A 13,801-nucleotide genomic window follows, 5' to 3' on the forward strand; every position below is an offset into this window, starting at 1 on the left:
AATAAAAAGAAAGCTCGACTATCTAAGATTCTTAATTGTTAGATAGGTAGATATCCTAGTTGTAAATAAACAAGAAGTAGGCGACGATACTTCCAAGTACCTGCAATGCAAAAAATGTATATGTTTAACTCTTATTAAGTTTCACGAAGAAAATCCAATACCCGCTCACACGGTATCCTAATGGATCCCAATTTACTAGCACGATTTCTGACTATTAAAGTTATATTATGACTCCACATTACACAAATACTTTAATCATATTATAACTTAAAAAGTGTTCAACACAATCACACAGTTAATGTTTAAAAACGAATCTCAGGTATAGCAAGTATATATAAAAATATTCCAGACCAATGTTTCAAAATTTACAAAAAGTACCAGCAGACTACGAATAAATAGTACTCATACTTCATTGATGTTGAATGTAAAAACTTACATTTAAGATAAAAGGTTTGTCCAGGTTAAAAGCCCCAAACGCAGAGTAGATCGGCTGTTCGTACTGCAGAAACTTCATCAAGAGAAATAACTCGTCTAGAAGTTCCCGTTGTGTAATTTCCATGTCAGGCTGAGTGACAATGTGATTCAGGATGGTTACCACCAGCAGCTTCGTTCGTGTCATCTGCAGCCATGAATAAGTTCTAAGCTGGAGGCCAAATACTATAACCACTTTCGATTCATTGGAAGATTGCCACAAGATAGAATACCTCCCTATACACCATCTTATGTAGTTTAATAAAATAGTGCTTAAAGCTATATCTACAATACTTTTATTATGATTAATTAAGGTTTAAGACTTTCAACCAACCAAGAATATTGGCGTCATTTCTGTGTTGGATAGCTAGGTTGATCCGTTGGCCAAAACGGCTGCCTGTAGCGATAGGGTTTCCAGTAGCCCTAGTATTTTGTAAATTCTTTACACTTTTGTGCCTAACAAAGGCCTATTATTATTCTTTCCTAAACATAATTTTCAATATTGCGAAAATTGGGAGCCCTTATGCAGAATGAAATTAATAGATTATCGAAGTTGTAACGAGGAAATTAATGCAAAATTTTGATCCAACTTGTACCTACCTCGGTGCGCATCCGGTAAGACGGTTCAAGTAACAGCAACAGCATAACAGCATACAACACAATTGATAATAACTCCTCTGTAATACCTAATAACGCAATGCTTCCTCCAGCTGCTGTAATACCAAATAACAATAATAGTATAGAGCTTGTAGTATTTAAGAATAAAGGGTGAAAATGAACCACCATGAATCATAATGGCTATGTAAATAGTCTTCAATGTACTTATTAAGAAGCCTCATTGGTCATTCCGGAACTAAAAATATTGCCAATGAATGATGGATGAGGCATGTTTGTGAACGGCCGGATTGTCTGGAAAGTCGTGTCATCGAAAATTCTGTTTTGTCAGGATCTTCATGCGTGTCTTCGTTGTCCATTATAATGAATAAGATAACGTAACAAGAACGTGGTGTTCCCGGCCTGTGCGTGCGACACAAGAGCCTCGCTCGATATTTCTTCCCTGACTGCCCGCTCGGTGTTCATCTGGCGCCTGCTCCCGTCCCCACTCGCACCGCACACCATTTATACTCGAGCAAAAACGAGTACCGAATCACCATCGTACTCGTTTCTTGTGCTCGACGTTCTTGACTACGACATTACATTACATACTTCACATATACATAATTATAAATATTCGCATAATATCTTTATATTTAGTGTGTGTAGATGAATGTTTGAGTATGTTTGTTACAACACATTTTTTTTTCAAAATAATTAGAGCATTTTTCTATAGGGAACCCTGTCCTAACATATCTACGTCGTTTGCGGTTGATATCACATCAGAAGCGGTATGACGTATTCTTATAATCCAGTGGGAGGCTCCTTTGCACAGGATGCCGGCTAGATTATGGGTACCACAACGGCGCCTATTTCTGCCGCGAAGCAGTAATGTGTAAGCATTACTGTGTTTCGGACTGAAGGGCGGCGTAGCTAGTGAAATTACAGGGCAAACGGGACTTAACATCTTATGTCTCAAGGTGACGAGTGCAGCTGTAGTGCCACTCAGAATTTTTGGGGATTTTCAAGAATCCTGAGCGGCACTGCGTTGTAATGGTCAGGGCGTATCAATTACCATCAGCTGAATGTCCTGCTCGTCTCTATAGGTCCATTATTCCCCAAATTTATTTAAAAAAAAACTCAGAACAAAAATAATATGTATTTCTTGATGTTAATCGCTTGAGAAATGTACCTACAGCGAAGTTTTGAGGAATCGGTTGATATTATACGTACACTGTTGCGCAAATACTGACGAGAATTTAAATAATATAAGGGTAAAAAGGATAATTTATTGGAAAGTACCTGAGAGCATCCTGATGGAATACACGAACAAGACGACGCTTACAATGAATCGGAGTGACACAATTATAAGCAGAACGAACAGACTTAGATTCTCACAATCATTGAGTTCTTTCACATTATTGCAAACTGTTGTCAGCGAGCGGCCTATTTCTCTAATTTTACTGCCTTCACAAAAACATCAAAATCATTAAATTTTATAATTCATGACAATATTAAATTCAATTTGAAACACCTGATTTAATTGGTCCTGCTATAATTAAGAAAAATTATGTTTCATTTTAAATATAGAAGATCTCGCAAGGCTTTTAGTATTGATTGTTACTTGTTACATTTCTAATATTCACAAGTTTTCAACTAACCTCTGTCAACTATAGATTTATAATACAAACAGGACTGAGAATTTTAGAAAAAAAAACGAGTAATTATTTACTAAGAAAGTCCAACGATCCCATGGGACAACAGAATTCTGGTAGGTATGTGAGGCCAACAGAAGGTCTAACAGAGAAGGTCTACTATCTTTCACGTCTACTATTCGCGTTACCGCAATAACCAGTTGTGTCAGACTATAATATTATGTTAAAGCTAAGTCGTGAACAGATCTTCCCTCATAAGCGGGGTACGTGGGCCCAGCCATTCAGTATAGTGAGCGTTAAAATTGCCAAGAATCATGATCCAGGGATATCCCGCAGGTGGTGGCAGTGGTGATCTACTCCAATAAGGAATCTAGTAGCTATTTGAACATTTCTCTACGTTGCCGCTGTGGGACAGGTATATTTAGATTTGCGATGGTCATTGCAGTTTACACGCAGGCAGAGATAGATCCTGTCCATAAGAGGATACTTATTAAATTATAAATAACTGATTAATCAAAACTTAAAACAATTTTAACACAAAAACAACCCACTTCTAAAAATACTATTCCAAAACAATAGATACGTAGGTCACACTAAAAGTTTTGTATAACTTAAAAAAACAACATGCTATAAACAAAATATTATGTTTATTGCTTTTCAAAATACTCTCCTTCACATTTTAAACTTTTTTTTCTTGCACCATTTTTAGAACCATTTTGTAAAACAAGAGGACCACAGATCTGAAGGCATGTTTTCTACGTGATGATTGAACGCTATCAACCAACCTCTCATCAAATCTTTGATTTTGGGGGTAAATACAGAAATCACAGAGTGCTAGGTCGGGTGCTCTGTGCAGGATGGGTGTCGAATTGTACTTTTTCGGAAGCTAAAAATGATTTAGTTTTGTTGGCCGTGTGTGAAGAAGCGTTATCATGATGTAGGAGTACGCGGCTTTTTGGTCGTTTTTCGCGAATAATTTTTAACACCCTGGGCTGGGTAAACAAATGGTAGAATACCACTCGGCATTAACACTCTTTTGAACTTCAAGTGGAATGCAGATGCGACCCGTAGCTGAGAATAAAATGCGATCATTTTTTTACCCACGTTTCGCGCCTGCCTCACTTTTGTTGGCCTGTTCTCATTTTTAACACCCTTTCACAAGATTTTTTTTTCGGTTTCTATACAATAAATCCACGTTTCGTGTCCTGTAACAATGTCATAAACAGCATTAGATTGTTCGTGGTCGTACTTCATTAGCATCTGTGAGCACCATTCCACGCGAGCCCGCTTCTGCTCCGCTGCAAAATTTTCTGAATTTGGCTCATACCAATCCCCAATAGTCCTCGAATTGTTTCATAAAAAAGCCGCGGGTTTTCTTCAATTAGCCGCTTAACAGTAGCCACTTTATTTTCGTTGACGGCAGTTAAAGGCTACCCTTCACGAAATTCGTCATGTAAAGAAACCCGACCTCTCTCAAATTCAGCAAACCATCGCCTCGCGGTGCTCAAACAAGGTTCTTCTCTGATAAAAGCATTTTGAAGACGAAAGGCACAGTGTTGCGGAGAGAGAGAACTTTTAAAATCGTCAAAAATCGTTGCTCTAAAATCTATTCGACTTCATTCCGTTTTCGTTGCGCACGTGGAATTTTGATGTGTGATGAAAAACAATTGAAAAATGATTTCTCGCCAATTGGTTTTTAAGAAGGTTGCAACATTTCAAAAATATAACATTCGCAATTCAAATAGTTCCGATTAGCTAGAAGTGTAAAACTTTAAGTGTGCCCCATGTATAATAAGCACTAAAAAGTAAAAAAAAATGCATAATTATAAATGCGTACAATCCAATTAATCTAATTCTAGTTGCGATTATTGTTATTTTTCGAATCGGTGTCAGCATTTTGGAAATTAAATTAACGATTTTCTTTCTAAATACAACTTTCGAAGTTCTCAGTCATATTTTAATTATAAATCCATGTTGTTAAAAGTATCATACAGAGTACCACTAGGAAAAGAGAGAATTTAAATCGTTACATACATAGATTATTAGTCTCCAAAAATCCTTTTGTTGTTTGCGAGATATGAATATATCTTATTGGAACCAGCACTTGTTTATGTTGTATTTGCTTATGTGATACCTTAATCTCTTTTTGTCTGTCTAAATCTGTAAGTAAAAATATTTTAGCAAGTGGCAATACCATAAGTGGCATAAGAATGTACACACATCAACAAAATCTATGGATACATCATTTCGAAATTATAATGAACTCATCCAATGTAAAAATATTATAAAATAAAATACAAAACAAATTTTCAATGAAACAAAAAACTTAACTAACGGTTAACAAAGAACATGGCACGGCCTATCCAAGCAATATATTGACGTTTCATGTCTGGTAATCGTTACCTATGAACGTCAAAGGAGCCATACTCATTACTAGCAATTTATGATAGAAGTTGATCACCTCTATGATGCGCTGATTCCCCTCAACATAATTATGCAGAATATGTTTAACAATCGGGTGGTTAGTTATAAAAATTTAAATGTTTGACAATTTACGCCTTTTTTTATGAACCTATATTACTTCGTTTTATTTATATTGATTATATTGTGATGCCTCCCCAAGAAAGTTTAATTCGTGCTATTTTCACATCCTTATTAGATTTATGAACGTTGCTTTTAGCTCTTTAATTGCTCCATCTGTTATTTCGAAGAATCATTTCATTTGTATAAGCGCAGGTTATGAAGTTATATGCGTGCGCAATTTAACATAGGCAGCTTCCAAAATTCTCTCAACTATTTTGTATGCCTTTATATCAATTGATATAATTAACATGTGAATAAATCTAGCAAAAAAGAAATTCGAGCTGCTCTGCGTTACTCGCGGTCAAATAGATGGAGCTGATACTGGAACTAGACCTGCGGCGCTTTGTACAGCACTAGAATATGGGCCAGCTTGAAGTATTGCCGTGCTTTATTTATAACGCCCAGCTTCTTCGAAGCTAATTTGGCTTTGCCTTCCAGTAGACCGCTGAATTGGCAATTGCTCGCGATTTCGAGACCCAGTATTCCGCAATAGGCGCGGCTTTAAGGGAAATTTCGTCGAAGAGCGGTGATACGACAACTGGGGTTTTTAATCCTACGTGCTTTGTCCTACATTCGCCCTTTCTCACTCTATCTCACTCTATCTCAATCGGTCTCAATCTCCCTCTCCCTATTCTTGGATAAAAACGTCCCAAATTTTCGTGACACTTTATTGGCACATATAGACATGGATTTAAAAATTATTCCAAATTCGCTCTCTGCACCCTTGAGAACCTTGGATTCGATATCCATATTGTTGATATGATATATTTGCGTGGCGGCCATTTTGGGTTTCAAAAATGATCCCAAATTCGTTCTCTGCACCCTCGAGAACCTCACATATCCATATTGTTGAAATCATAAATTTGGGCGGCGGCCATCTTTGATTTAAAAAAAGATCCCAAATTCGTTCTCTGCACCCTCGAGAACCTCGAATTCAATATCCATATTGTTGAAATCATAAATTTGCGCGACAGCAATCTTGGATTTCAAAATTGATTCCAAATTCATTCTCTGCACCCTCGAGAACCTCGGATACGATATCCATATTGTTGAAATCATAATTTTGCGCGGCGGCCATCTTGGCCATCAACCTATATTTTCGTTTCATCAAGTTTGAAATCACGATTCTAAAGAAGTTTCACTTCAAAAATCCTTAAACCTTTGTAACTTCTGTCCACAACTGCTGGGCAATATGCACCTTTTTTACATTTATTATGGTGGTTACTATGCAATAGATTTATATATATTATTATTTTATAGATTTTATGTATCTAAATTATTCTGGGGCAGAGGGTCGTACATTTTGGAAAATATGGGAAAGCAGTAAATGTGGTATTATGACATTGATACTACAACTGTAGGTAGAGTTAGTAAGTCTTTTGAAGACGAAATATTTTTTACAACAGTATCCCAAAAATCATAAAGAAACCTGTGTGTAAAAAGAGTTATATTAGCATAAATCCTTTTAAAAATAAAGATATTATACTATAGTATGCCTCGTGCAGATACGAAGCACTATTTATACGTGATCAAAATTTAGCTTATAACTTTTAAGAATATCCACACACAATAACCATCCTAATTGTAGCAGCACCTCTTATCGTAACAAGGGTCAACAAGATTTTATAAAAATATGTAACTGTATCAACTACCTACCAAGTTCTACGGAACTAACATCACATTTGTTATTGTTTTATATATATATATACATATTTATATATTTATATAACAATATATCATCATATATATATATGATGGAGTATACGCATATAAATATATAAAATATATTCGAATTGCAGTTTTGCGCACCTTTCAGTATGTTGCGGAGCGATGCGTTGATGGTCTTGATTGCTGAAACTACATGAAACGCAACCAGCACGAACTGCAACTCAATAAATAGTATCAATGTCCTACTAAAGTTTTTGTATGCTGTGATCCACAAGCCCCCTGCGGTGAATAATAACAATTACAAGTACAGGTCTTAAGTACCTATGAAATAGACTAGTACATTGAAATAAAAATTTTGAAGTAACTCATAATAATAAATAAACAATCATATATTGATCCCCTTATACTTACAGCTATATATGTTGACAAAAGCATCCATTAGAGATAAGATCACGGTCATCGCAATGGTTACAATAATAACGTAGTTTCCTTCTTCACAGTATAATTTGGGAACATTTATATTTTTTCGTATCTGAAATGAGTAGTTTCGAATTACGTGATTTACAATTTTATTTATTGAGGGTCACTAATTAGTAAAAATATTTCCTTCAGTTTTGAGAGATAGGGTTTCTCTGCCAAATAAAACAACTGTTGATGAGTCTTGTGGAATATATCTTCGATACCCACACTAATTGGTATGTGTATCAATTAAGGTGACTTTAAATTGGGTTTCGATAAGTATTACTAGAGTAGATATTGTTATCTACTACACTTAGAATTTGCTCGAGTAGTGCATAATCTGTTCAGAACGGTATGAGCCCTAATTAAACAAAAGCTTTTTTACGAAATTTATCCGAAAGCTTCATGTCATTCCTTCTACCTTACAACTTGGTGTTGAACAAGCAAAGAAAGAATCAACACGCCACTGAATGACCAGAAATATACAAACTCTTTCACATGGTACACAGTCTCACCATTAATCTTTTCGATGTGACTATAATATGTACGGGTACTGGACGGATAAATAATATTTATTCGTACATATGTTCAATTTTTGTTTTTAATTACGACATATGTCGTAGGTATATTGTCATAGCAGTGTTATTATAATTTCACTAACGATATTATTATAATTAACCGATAGATTGTCAATTCACTTCATTTCTTACAATTTAAGGACTGGTTTTATTGGCATTATAATTTCAAAGATACACTATAGTGCTATTGTAAGAAAATGATATTTTGACAATTTTATTGGTCCGTTAGTTTATGAGGCCGCCGCAGATTGTTCTGTTTCTTGTATTTATTGTATAGTCATTATTATTTTTAGTTATGCATACTGTAATCAACTAATTGTTATCTAACAGAATCGGCATTTGTTCACTATTAGGTCCCAAAAACAAATTTAAATAATAATAAATTGTTCGTACAGTACCCGTATTAATATTCTCAGCCTAATCTTTTTTTACTTTGTTATACAATATTCATCTTCAATTTTATTTAACTTTTTCAGCGACTCTCATATCATCTCATTACCATTTTCTGAAGTTTCTCTAGCGATAACGATACGATTACTTGATCACCAGTGCACAGATCTTACGATGGCATCATTCAATCGAACTCCTAATACATTCTGTTTCGAATCAAGGATAGATTGAACAACCACGTTGATGGAACAGAATGTGTTCTATCTCAAACTCTGCAATCCACTTCACTTTTAGCGTAGGTTCTACTGCAAAGCTTGAAATATGAAATGTGGCGATGGCATATAAACAAACGTATGTATGACTTATCCGCTTAGTGTTGTCGGATCTGTATCATTGGTATCTTTTTCCGTCCCATATTATCAATCCATTTTGAGCACTGTTTAAAGTAATCTAAACTTAGAGCAACAAAAAATTTTCAACAAAAAAACAACCGACTTCAAAAACACTATTCCAAAACAATAGATAAAATATGCACTACAAAGTAAAAAAAATACGCCGCTAACAATTTGTCTAAATATGTGTAGATATACTAAATGTTTCAATGCAGTAATGAACGTAAGCGCTTTGAAATTTGATTACAGACAAAAATTCTGCCACAGATCGCACCGTTACTGTAAGTCGTTAAGGAGTCCCATATATACTATACTATACTATACCACATAACAATGTTATGGTAGATTACTTCAATATCCGGATAGCATAGAAAAGATTCGGCCGAGTATCGTTACTTTGCTCCCAAGAATTAAAGAGTTCCCTAACTTTGTCATGGATTTCGTAATCAAAACCTAACCAAACTCTCATTAAACTATCTTTGAAGTAGATATCCTTTCCAGTAATAAAAGAATCATCGAAATCGGTTGGCGCGATATTGAGTTATTCGTAAATTTATCATCCACTTTCCTAAACGTATGTACAGCAAATTTAAGACTTTTATGGCTTTCTCGTGGATGCCATTGTCAGATCTGGATAAATTACCACACGCACAAGCACCAGCTTTCAAATAAAAAAAGTATTATCAAAACTATTATGGTTCACCCAGTCGAAAGTTTTGAGGTAACAAACATAAAAAAATATTACCGACGAATTGAGAATCTCCTCTTTTTTTGAAGTCGGTTAAAAATATAAGAAACAGCAGTAATATACACAATTTCACCGTTTTGCTAGAAATTTCTTGTCTCGCACAGCCACTTTGTGGAATCAATTACCGGCTGCGGTTTTCCCGAACAAATACGACTTAGGAACCTTCAAGAAAAAAGCATACTCCTACCTTAAAAGGCCGGCAACGCATTTCTTGACACACCTGTTGTTGCGAATGTTCATGGGCAGTTACCTCACCTCTCCCAATCCCGTGAGCCTCATGCCCGTTTGCCCTCTGATATAAAAAAAATACACTCAATATAATGATGATATTGATATTATTATTTGAAAAAAAAAACATATTGATCTAGGCTTGGTAGCTGAAGTATGACAGAAAAGGTCTAGTTGAGCAGTCAGCCATCGCAACGTCAGAGTCTCTAATTACAATATTATTATTTGAATAATAACAGTTAAATTGATATAAAAAGCACATCGTTAGAAAAATAAATGACTGTTGATAATAACTGAAGTAAATTCATTATTTTCAATCAATAATGTGTCTGAGATTATCATTTAGCGTAACATTCGAAGTTATATTACGTCTTTATAAAGTTATGTAAGTATTATTAAAATCAGTCGGCTTAGGGCATTAAAAATCCACTTAGTTCCCATAGTTGCGCAAATTTACCCTATACAAGTGTGCACACTTACCTCTTCATAGGTGCGGGGAAAGTGTGTGCATTTAGAATCATTCGGATTAATCCGTTTTTTTTCGAAGTGTATTTTTCCTTTCATGGTTATCGTTTAATTTTGACACTAGGTTTAATGCTTAAGTGTGCACACTTACCCCACATGAGCTAAGTCTTTGTTTTAAAGATAAGCTTTATGTATTACCTCAAAATGGCTTTGCACAATAGCTATCATGACATTCATACGCTTTCTTATTCTGATAGCTGCATTTGCGTACAAAACAGCAGTCAGCGTTACCACCAGCGCTGGCAACACAGCAATAAACACGGTATTTACTTTCTCCTCTTCAGTGTAAAATAAATCGATTGTAAAATTAAATGCCCAGACAATGGAAAAAACTGAAAAATATTATAAATACTAATTATTTTAAAATTTCCACTACTTAGGTTTCTCATTCACATTTTCAATCAATCAACAAACATATTATTGTCATTTCTCCATAGATAATTTTGTCTGAAAATGTAACAACAAATAATTTTTTACTGAGATTTAAATTAGTATAAATCGTTTGGGATTCGTAAAAATATGTTTTTATGGCTGAGGACCGTCTTTTCTTTCTTTTTATCTCGCACGTTGTGAGGCGTGAAACGGTATTAACGTCAAAAAGTAATGGGGCTAAATGTAATTGCCAACAAAAAATCATTTTCGTTGTGTTTTAAGAAATGGGTTAAGTGTTTGCAGTGATGGATATTGAAATAAAACCTGACTGAATCACTCCTGTTCTTGATAATTTGTTTATATAGTCGATGGATCCTTAATATTTATTTGAGGAGGTTTTTAAATATCCTAAGGCATTTAGCAATGGCGTTACAATATAGATCTCCTAGCAATGTTAAGTAATAGTTAACAATTCGTTGTGCGGTAGCGTTGTGTAGGAATTTGTTTCTTAAGATTTGAAAATCAAGTAAAAATATATAAATAATTTACGCACTACTCCGTGGTCATACTAAAAGTTTTGCACTTCTAGCTAATAGGAACTATTTTAAATGCGAATGTTATATTTTTTGAAACGCTGCACAATTTTTAGTAATAAAAAAAATCATTTGTCAGTTATTTTTTATCACACATCAAAGTTCTACGTACGCAACGAAAATGGAATAAAGTTGAAAAGATTTTAGAGCGATGATTTTGTATGATTTTTAAAGGTCTCTCTCTCCACAAGATTGCCGCTCGTCTTCAAATGTTTTTGGGAGAGAAGCACCTTGCTTGAGCACCGCGAGGCGATGGATTGCTGAATTTGAGAGAGAATCTGGTTTCTTTACATGACGAATTTCGTGAGGAGTGGCCTTCAACTGCCGTGAACGAAAATAATGTGGCTACTCATTTCATTTCATTTTAAAAGTTCTTTATTCAATTAAAAATATACAGAAAGTACATGACTTGACACAGTCAAAGAAATAACCATCTTAAATTCAACGGCGACATTGCCTTGTAGAAAGGATATGTTCAATGAGTATGTATTAACATCGGACGTATATAAAACTTAAAATAATAACAGATATTTTGTATTATAATGTGTACCTTTGGAGAGGTAGGTAACACATGTTTACTAAAATATTCTAAATGTTAAGCTTAGTATCAAGCCATCATTAATTTATTACTGATGGCACAGGTAATAAGTTAATCCCAATAATTAATTGAAGGTAGGTTGAATATAAAATACTTGTAACGTTTTGTTCAAAGCGGTGATTAGCTTGTGCATGTTTCATGTTCTCATCAAACTGGTTTAGCAAATGGTGATGGGGCAGTTTATATCGATTATACGTTTCGATAAACGGTAGGTCAATTTTTCTTGTTTTGCCAATGGATGAAATTAATTTATTCAAGTGATGTGGATGTGTACGTAGAATATTCATATTTTTTGAAATGAACTCTTGAATTGTGAGAAATTTTAATTTTATGTGTAATTGCTTAAGATTCGTTCGAAATTGAGTATCAAATCGTATGCAATTTTAAGGGCTTGTATAACTTGAACTATAACTTGAAGTTCATTGTAATTTGTTTGGCAGGTGTTACTCCATAATAGGTGAGGCATATATCCAAGGCCTCCGACATTGTTCAGTACTTGGTGGAGAAGACAAGGTTCCGGTTGGGTGTTGAAAAGTTGGTGACGCGTCACGCAGTAGACTTCAACTCTTTTGTTGTTCGCGTCCCGACAGAACATATTTCAACCTTCCTGGACGTGCAGCTGTGGCCGAAGGGGGTCGTGTTCCGCAAGTATCGCGGACGACGCCGACCGCCGGAAGCTACCAAACCAGCGCCTCACATCGCCGCGAAAATGTGACGCAGATTTAAGTTATATATCATATGTATGTTAGACTATAAGGTATTTATTTTATGGGCCATGTAGCCTGAAATAAAGGAATTATGATTATTATTATATGTTATACAGGGCCGAACAGCTAGGGTAGTATATTATATTTTCAATTTAGTTTTAGGAGACAAGTTACTTTTTCTGTTTAAAATCGGGCTAAGAGCATTTATAGCTCTCAGGTCTTTCACTCTCACATTGTCTATATGATTTGACCAGTTAAGTTTTGTATCTAATACTACACCCAATTTTATAGTTATTTATAATCAATTTTTGTTTTGATGGTTGACGCTAGCGGGTAATGTAAATGGCAATCGTTTTGGATTCATTTATTTTTAGTCTCCAATCAGTGAAATATTTTAATAATAGCTTTAAAGACATTTGTAACCGTCAGATAATTACATGCTCACTATTAGTACTAGTATATGAGGCAGTATCATCGGTGAAGCAGGCAAGTTGAGTATGCAGTTGTATGGGGATATCGTTTAGGTAGATTGTAAACAAGAGTGGCCCTAGGACCGAACCTTGAGGTACGCCTGTGGGTACTTGATATGGTATTGATATGTCTCTACCGATTTGGACTCTTAAGTAACGGTTGGTCAGGTAAGTATTTATGATTTTCACTAGATTTAGAGGGATATTATAAGTAATTAATTTGTGTATTAATCCATCATGCCAGACACTGTCAAATGCCTTTTCTATGTCTAGGAGGAACATACCTGTTGAATTTAAGAAATTTAAAATATATTAAATATATTCACTCACACGAGCAATTTGCTGGACTGTAGAATGCGGCTCACGGAAGCCAAATTGCTCATCTACTATGAAAGGTTTCATGTGTTTGAATAAGCGATCAGTGATAGCTTTTTCAAATATTTTACCTAGGGTGGGTAGAATACTTATAGGTCGATAGTTAGTTGGAATACAAAGATCCTTTCCTGGCTTTTTAATGGGGATAACTTTTGCTACCTTCCAACTAGTTGCGGAAATACATAAGCTTTAAGCAAGCTATTAAAAAGTTTTGTAAGAAGGACAACACAATTTTGAGGAATATTTTTTAACATATTATTATCAATGCCAGGAGATTTGTTACATTTTAGGTTACGAATATATTTCCATACTATTCTAGGACGTATGGCATTCATTTGTTTCACTTTTCTGAGTTTGTTGTCCCACTCGTTTTCATTGAAAGTGGTTAATGCAGT

Source organism: Leptidea sinapis, chromosome 1 (assembly GCF_905404315.1).
Source record: "Leptidea sinapis chromosome 1, ilLepSina1.1, whole genome shotgun sequence".
Classification (NCBI taxonomy): domain Eukaryota; kingdom Metazoa; phylum Arthropoda; class Insecta; order Lepidoptera; family Pieridae; genus Leptidea; species Leptidea sinapis.